This window comes from Triticum aestivum, chromosome 3B (genome assembly GCF_018294505.1).
Source record: "Triticum aestivum cultivar Chinese Spring chromosome 3B, IWGSC CS RefSeq v2.1, whole genome shotgun sequence".
In the NCBI taxonomy this organism is placed as follows: domain Eukaryota; kingdom Viridiplantae; phylum Streptophyta; class Magnoliopsida; order Poales; family Poaceae; genus Triticum; species Triticum aestivum.
Window position 1 is genome coordinate 499,068,386 of NC_057801.1, and position 8,995 is coordinate 499,077,380.

Genomic DNA, 8,995 nt, shown 5'->3' on the forward strand with positions numbered 1-8,995 from the left:
CTAACTCATTAGTCACATTGCTTGCAAGGCTTATAGTGATGTCCATTACCGAGAGGGCCCAGAGATACCTCTCCGACAATCGGAGTGACAAATCCTAATCTCGATCTATGGCAACTCAACAAGTAACATCGGAGACACCTGTAGAGCACCTTTATAATCACCCAGTTATGTTGTAACGCTTGGTAGCACACAAAGTGTTCCTCCGGTATTCGGGAGTTGCATAATCTCATAGTCATAGGAACATGTATAAGTCATGAAGAAAGCAATAGCAATATACTAAACGATCAAGTGCTAAGCTAATAGAATGGGTGAAGTCAATCACATCATTCTCCAATGATGTGATCCCGTTAATCAAATGACAACTCATGTCTATGGCTAGGAAACATAACCATCTTTGATTCAACGAGCTAGTCAAGTAGAGGCATACTAGTGACACTCTGTTTGTCTATGTATTCACACATGTACTAAGTTTCCGGTTAATAAAATTCTAGCATGAATAATAAACATTTATCATGATATAAGGAAAAATAAATAACAACTTTATTATTGCCTCTAGGGCATATTTCCTTCAGTCCCCCACTTGCACTAGAGTCAATAATCTAGTTCACATCGCCATGCAATTTAACATCCATAGTTCACATCACCATGTTATTAACACCCATAGTTCACATCGCCATGTGACCAACACTCAAAAGTTTACTAGAGTCAATAATCTAGTTCATGATTAACACCCAAAGAGCACTAAGGTGTGATCATGTTTTGCTTGTGAGAGAATTTTAGTCAACAGGTCTGCCAAATTCAGATCCTTATGTATTTTGCAAATTTATATGTCTACAATGCTCTAAACGGAGCTACTCTAGCTAATTGCTCCCACTTTCAATATGTATCCAGATTGAGACTTAGAGTCATCCGGATCGGTGTCAAAAACTTGCATCGACGTAACCCTTTACGACGAACCTTTTTATCACCTCCATAACCGAGAAATATCTCCTTAGTCCTATAAGGATAATTTCCACCGTTGTCCAGTGATCTACTCCTAGATCACTATTGTACTCCCTTGCCAAACTCAGGGCAGGGTATACAATAGGTCTCGTACACCGCATGGCATACTTTGTAGAACCTATGGCTGAGGCATAGGGAATGACTTTCATTCTCTTTCTATCTTCTGCCATGATCAGGCTTTGAGTCTTACTCAATTTCACACCTTGCAACACAGGCAAGAATTCTTTCTTTGACTATTCCATTTTTGAACTACTTCAAAATCTTGTCAAGGTATGTACTCATTGAAAAACTTATCAAGCATTTTGATCTATCTCTATAGATCTTGATGCTCAATATGTAAGCAGCTTTACCGAGGTATTTCTTTGGAAAACTCCTTTCAAGCACTCCTTTATGCTTTCCAGAAAATTCTACATCATTTCTGATCAACAATATGTCACTCACATATACTTATCAGAAAGGCTGTAGTGCTCCCACTCACTTTCCTGTAAATAGAGGCTTCACCGCAAGTACGTATAAAACTATATGCTTTGATCAACTTATCAAAGCGTATATTCCAACTCCGAGATGCTTGCACCAATCAATAGATGGATCATTGGAGCTTGCACATTTTGTTAGCACCTTTAGGATTGACAAACCTTCTTGTTGTATCATATACAACTTCTTCTTTAAGAAATCAATTAAGGAATGCAGTTTTGACATCCATTTGCCAGATTTCATAAAATGTGGCAATTTGCTAACATGATTCAGACAGACTTAAGCATCGCCGCGAGTGAGAAAATCTCATCGTAGTCAACACCTTGAACTTTGTCAAAAACCTTTTTCAACAAGTCTAGCTTTGTAGATAGTAACACTACTATCAGCGTCCGTCTTCCTCTTGAAGATCCATTTATTTTCTATGGCTTGCCGATCATCGGGCAAGTCAACCAAAGTCCACACTTTGTTCTCATACATGGATCCCATCTTAGATTTCTTGGCCTCAAGCCATTTTGCCGAATCTGGGCTCATCATCGCTTCCTCATAGTTCATAGGTTCGTCATGGTCAAGTAACATGAACTCCAGAATAGGATTACCGTACCACTCTGGTGCAGAACGTACTCTGGTTGACCTACGAGGTTCAGTAGTAACTTGATCCGAAGCTTCATGATCATCATCATTAACTTCCTCACTAATTGGTGTAAGCATCACTTGAACTGATTTCAGTGAAGAAATACTTTCCAATTCAGGAGAAGGTACAATTACCTCATCAAGTTCTACCTTCCTCCCACTCACTTCTTTCCAGAGAAACTCCTTCTCCAGAAAGGATCCACTCTTAGCAATAAAGATCTTGCCTTCGGATCTGTGATAGAAGGCGTACCCAACAGTTTCTTTTGGGTATCCTATGAAGATGCACTTCTCCAATTTGGGTTTGAGCTTATCAGGCTGAAACTTTTTCACATAAGCATTGCAACCCCAAACTTTAAGAAACGATAGCTTAGGTTTCTTGATAAACCATAGTTCATACGTTGTCGTCTCAACGTATTTAGATGGTGCCCTATTTAATGTGAATGTAGCTGCCTCTAATGCATAACCCAAAACGACAGTGGTAAATCGGTAAGAGACATCATAGATTGCACTATATCCAATAAAGTACGATTATGACGTTCAGACACACCATTATGTTGTGGTGTTCCAGGTGGCATGAGTTTGTGAAACTATTCCACATTGTTTCAAATGAAGACCAAACTCATAACTCAAATATTCTCCTCCATGATCAGATCATAGAAACTTTATTTTCTTGTTACGATGATTTTCCACTTCACTCTGCAATTCTTTGAACTTTTCAAATGTTCCAGACTTATGTTTCATCAAGTAGATATACCCATATCTGCTCAAATCATCTGTGAAGGTCAGAAAATAACGATACTTGCCGCGAGCCTCAACACTCATTGGACCACATACATCATTATGTATTATTTCCAATAAGTCAGCTGCTCACTCCATTGTTCTGGAGTCTTAGTCATCTTGCCCATGAGGCATGGTTCGCAAGCATCAAGTGATTCCAAAAGCCCATCAGCATGGAGTTTCTTCATGCGCTTTACATCAATATGACCTAAACGGCAGTGCCACAAAAATGTTGCACTATCATTATCGACTCTGCATCTTTTGGTATCACTATTATGAATATGTGTATTATTACGATCGAGATTCAGTAAACCATTTACATTGGATGTATGACCATAGAAGGTTTTATTCATTAAATAGAACAACAATTATTCTTTGACTTAAATGAATAACCGTATCACAATAAACATGACCAAATCATATTGATTCTCAATGCAAACACCAAATAACATTTATTTAGGTCCAACACCAATCCCGAGGGTATAGGGAGTGTGCAATGGTGATCTTATCAACCTTGGAATCACTTCCAACACACATCGTCACTTCGCCCTCAACTAGTTTCTGTTCATTTTGCAACTCCCGTTTTGAGTTACTACTCTTTAGTAACTGAACCAGTATCAAATACTGAGGGGTTGCTATAAACACTAGTAAAGTACACATCAATAAGATGTATATCAAATATACCTTTGTTCACTTTTCCATCCTTCTTATCCGCCAAGTATCTAGCGGCAGTTCCACTTCCAGTGACCATTTCCTTTGTAGTAGAAGCACTCAGTTTCAGGCTTGAGTCTAGCTTTGGGTTTCTTCATGGGAGTGATAACTTTTTTTGTCATTCTTCTTGAAGTTCCCTTTCTATTCTTTTGCCCTTTTCTTGAAACTAGGGGTCTTGTAAACCATCAACACTTGATGCTCTTTCTTGATTTCTACCTTCGCCAATTTCAACATCGCGAAGAGCTCGGGAATTACTTTCATCATCCCTTGCATATTATAGTTCATCACGAAGTTCTAGTAACTTGGTGATAGTGACTAGAGAACTTTGTCAATTACTATCTTATCTGGAAGATTAACTTCCACTTGATTCAAGCAATTGTAGTACCCAGACAATCTGAGCACATGCTCACTGGTTGAGCTAGTCTCCTCCATCTTGTAGGCAAAGTACTATCAGAGGTCTCATACCTCTCGACACGGGCATGAGTATGAAATACCAATTTCAACTCTTGGAACATCTTACATGCTCCGTGGCATTCAAAACATTTTTGAAGTCCCGGTTCTAAGCCGTAAAGCATGGTGCACTAAACTATCAAGTAGTCATCATACTGAGCTTTGCCAAACGTTCATAATGTCTGTATCTGCTCCTGCAATAGGTCCGTCACCTAGTGGTGCAGACATAATTCTTCTGTGCAGCAATGAGGATAATCCTCAGATCACGGATCCAATCCGCATCATTGCTACTAACATCTTTCAACTTATTTTTCTCTAGGAACATATCAAAAAAAGGAGAAGCTATGCGCGAGCTTTTGATCTACAACATAATTTGCAAATACTATCAGTACTAAGTTCATGATAAATTAAAGTTCAATTAATCATATTACTTAAGAACTCCCACTTAGATAGACAACCCTCTAATCTTATAAGTGATCACGTGATCCATATCAACCAAACCATGTCCGATCATCACGTGAGATGGAGTAGTTTTCAATGGTGAACATCACTATGTTGATCATATCTTCTATATGATTCACGCTCGACCTTTTGGTGTCTAGTGTTCCGAGGCCATATCTGCATATGCTAGGCTCGTCAAGTTTAACCCGAGTATTATGCGTGTGCAAAACTGGCTTGCACCCGTTGTATGTGAACGTAGAGCTTATCACACCCGATCATCATGTGGTGTCTCAGCAGGAAGAACTGTCACAATGGTGCATACTCAGGGAGAACACTTGTACCTTGAAATTTAGTGAGAGATCATCTTATAATTCTACCGTCGAACTAAGCAAAATAAGATGCATAAAGGATAAACATCACATGCAATCGATATAAGTGATATGATATGGCCATCATCATCTTGTGCCTTTGATCTCCATCTCCAAAGCACTGTCATGATCACCATCGTCACCGGCGCGACACCTTGATCTCCATCGTAGCATCGTTGTCGTCTCGCCAACTATTGCTTCTACGACTATCGCTACCGCTTAGTGATAAAGTAAAGCAATTACATGGCGATTGCATTCCATACAATAAAGCGACAACCGTATGGCTCCTGCCAGTTGCCGATAACTCTGTTACAAAACATGATCATCTCATACAATAAAATTTAGCATCATGTCTTAACCATATCACATCACAACATGCCCTGCAAAAACAAGTTAGACGTCCTATACTTTGTTGTTGCAAGTTTTACGTGGCTGCTACGGGCTGAGCAAGAATCGTTCTTACCTACGCATCAAAACCACAACTATTTTTCGTCAAGCATGTGTTATTTTAACCTTCAACAAGGACCGGGCGTAGCCACACTCGATTCAACTAAAGTTGGAGAAACTGACACCCGCTAGCCACCTGTGTGTGAAGCACGTCGGTAGAACCAGTCTCGTGTAAGCGTACGCGTAATGTCGATCCGGGCCGCTTCATCCAAAAATACCGCCGAATCAAAGTATGACATGCTGATAAGCAGTATGACTATTGTCGCCCACAACTCACTTGTGTTCTGCTCGTGCATATAACATCTACGCATAAACCTGGCTCGGATGCCACTGTTGGGGAACGTAGTAATTTCAAAATTTTCCTACGCACACGCAAGATCATGGTGATGCATAGCAACGAGAGGGGAGAGTGTTATCCACGTACCCTCGTAGACCATAAGCGGAAGCGTTTTGACAACGCGGTTGATGTAGTCGTATGTCTTCACGATCGACCGATCCTAGTACCGAACGTACGACACCTCCGTGATCTGCACACATTCAGCTCAGCGACGTCCCACGAACTCACAATCCAGTAGAGTTTCGAGGGAGAGCTTCGTCAGCACGACGGCGTGATGACAGTGATGATGAAGCTACCGGTGCAGGGCTTCGCCTAAGCACTATGACGATATGACCAAGGTGGATAATGGTGGAGGGGGGCACCGCACACGGCTAAGAGATCAATGATCAACTTGTGTGTCTAGGGTGCCCCCTACCCCTGTATATAAAGGAGGGAGGGAGGAGGAGGCCGGCCCTCATAGGGTGCGCCCAAAGTGTGGAGTCCTACTAGGACTCCCTAGTCCTAGTAGGATTCCACCTCCCACATGGAGTAGGAAAAGGGGAAGGGAGAAGGAGAAGGAAGGAAGGGGGCGCCCCCCTCCCTAGTCCAATTCGGACCAGTCCATGGGGAGGGGTGCGGCCACCCTTGAGGCCTTTTCTCTGCTTTCCCGTCTAGCCCATTAAGGCCCAATACGAATTCTTGTAACTCTCCGGTACTCTGAAAAATACCCGAATCACTCGGAACCTTTTCGATGTCCGAATATAGCCTTCCAATATATCGATCTTCACGGCTCGATCATTTCGAGACTCCTCGTCATGTCCTCGATCTTATCCGGGACTCGAAACAAACTTCGGTCATCAAATCACATAACTCATAATATAAATCGTCACCGAACGTTAAGCATGCGAACCCTACGGGTTCAAGAACTATGTAGACATGACCGAGACACATCTCCGGTCAATAACCAATAGCGGAACCTGGATGCTCATATTGGCTCCTACATATTCTACGAAGATCTTTATCGGTCAAACTGCATAACAACATACGTTATTCCCTTTGTCATTGGTATGTTACTTGCCTGAGATTTGATTGTCGGTATCACCATACCTAGTTCAACCTCGTTATCGGCAAGTCTCTTTACTCGTTCCGTAATGCATCATCCCACAACTAACTCATTAGTCACATTGCTTGCAAGGCTTATAGTGATGTGCATTACCGAGAGGGCCTAGAGGTACCTCTCCGACAATCGGAGTGACAAATCCTAATCTCGATCTATGCCAACTCAACAAGTACCATCGGAGACACCTGTAGAGCACCTTTATAATCACCCAGTTACGTTGTGACGTTTGGTAGCACACAAAGTGTTCCTCTGGTATTCGGGAGTTGCATAATCTCATAGTCATAGGAATATGTATAAGTCATGAAGAAAACAATAGCAATATACTAAATGATCAAGTGTTAAGCTAACGGAATGGGTCAAGTAAATCACATCATTCTCCAATGATGTGATCCCGTTAATCAAATGACAACTCATGTCTATGGCTAGGAAACATAACCATCTTTGATTCAACGAGCTAGTCAAGTAGAGGCATACTAGTGACACTTTGTTTGTCTATGTATTCACACAGGTACTAAGTTTCTGTTTAATACAATTTTAGCATGAATAATAAACATTTATCATGATATAAGGAAATATAAATAACAACTTTATTATTGCCTCTAGGGCATATTTCCTTCAGTTGCCTCGTCCACGCCCAGTACCACTGGCAGTGACGAAAGTGAGACAATTAGTGTCCCTATGGCCAAATTCATTGCATAGAAGCATTGCCTAGTGGGGCTTCCTACTTAAAATTCATCCATATCATTCCATATCCGCTCTGGCGGCTACCTCTACTTCTACGCGCATTCCCTGGGTCTAGAATGTACCGCCTTTCAACAGGGTGAACAGTGTTGAAGTTACCCATTGATCAAAATCCCAGCAACTCACTTGTACAGGTATTGAGGACGGACTCTTTCAGAAAATATGGAGACACAAACGAGATTGCGTCCATTCCTAGCTGCCCGCAAGCAGCAAGTACATTGGAGCATGGTAGGTGAAGCAACTTAGGTTTGTTGCATGTGCACTTACACATTGGCTAGACTTCATTCCCAATTTTCACCTCATGCATCCTCACCTCATTTGCACACTTGAATTTGTTGTTAGCTAAGCAGACCTCAAACTTTCTTTCTTGATTTCCGATGGCGACCACTATGTGTGTAAGTGCATCAAGTGCCCCTTAGTGGTTTTGGAGTATTGAAGACAAATAGGTTGAGGGACTCACGTGTTCGTGAGTGTACACATGAGTTATAGTACATGAAGATTTGGTTTAAACCATGGAAGACGACCCCTAAAAATTGTATTTCTTCAAGTGAAGATTTTGGTGATGAAATTGGTCCGACCTTTGAAGAAATTGATGTGAAGACTTTTAAACTTGAAGACTTTTGTTTTCGTAGTTTCTTTCTTCTTATTTGAGTCATAGGAAAAACCATACTGTTAAAGGGGGTCTAGGTGAAACATATTTCACATTCCCAAAGTGATGCTCAAACCTATACATACACGAGCCGCTTCAAGTGAAGCCTTTGGAAATCTCCGGAACAGCTAGCACATTTGCTAGCGACAGTGACAAAGTTCATCTAGTCGCTGACGAATTTGTTCACGCCGAGGAGTTAGGATTTCGCCAGTGCGATCTGCCTATCAAGAGGAAATTGAGTGCTCCGACGAAATTGAGAGTTTGAATTCCGACCGTTGCTGAGCTGCAGGACAACTGTCAAGTGGATCCTTATCCTGATAACGACCATATCAGTGAAGGTCATTTATGAAAATTCATGTCGAGTTGCCCCTGGCTATAAATAGCCACCACCCACAACCACTTGTTGGTTGGCTGCTCTAGAGAGAACTTGACACTTTTCATTTGAGAGCAACCCATCTTCTGACGACTTTGAGAGAATCCTAAGTGAGGAAAAATCCACTAGAACCAAAGTGATTGAGCATCACTGAATAGATTGATCTGTGTGATCTGACGCTTGTTAGCTTTGAAGACTATTATGGGTACGACCATCTATGGGCCATCTAGCCCCTTTGTGCCCACCAGGGTGCGCCTGGGCCTCCTGGCACGCCCTGGTGGGTTGTGCTCCCCTCGGAGCACCCCCAGGCGCTGCCTTGGCCCATTGGGTGTCTTCTGGTCCATAAAAAATCTTCGTGAAGTTTCGTTGTATTTGGACTCCGTTTGGTATTGATTTCCTGTGACGTAAAAAACATGCAGAAAACAGCAAGTGGCACTTGGCACTATGTCAATAGGTTAGTACCAAAAAATGATATAAAATGATTATAAAACATCCA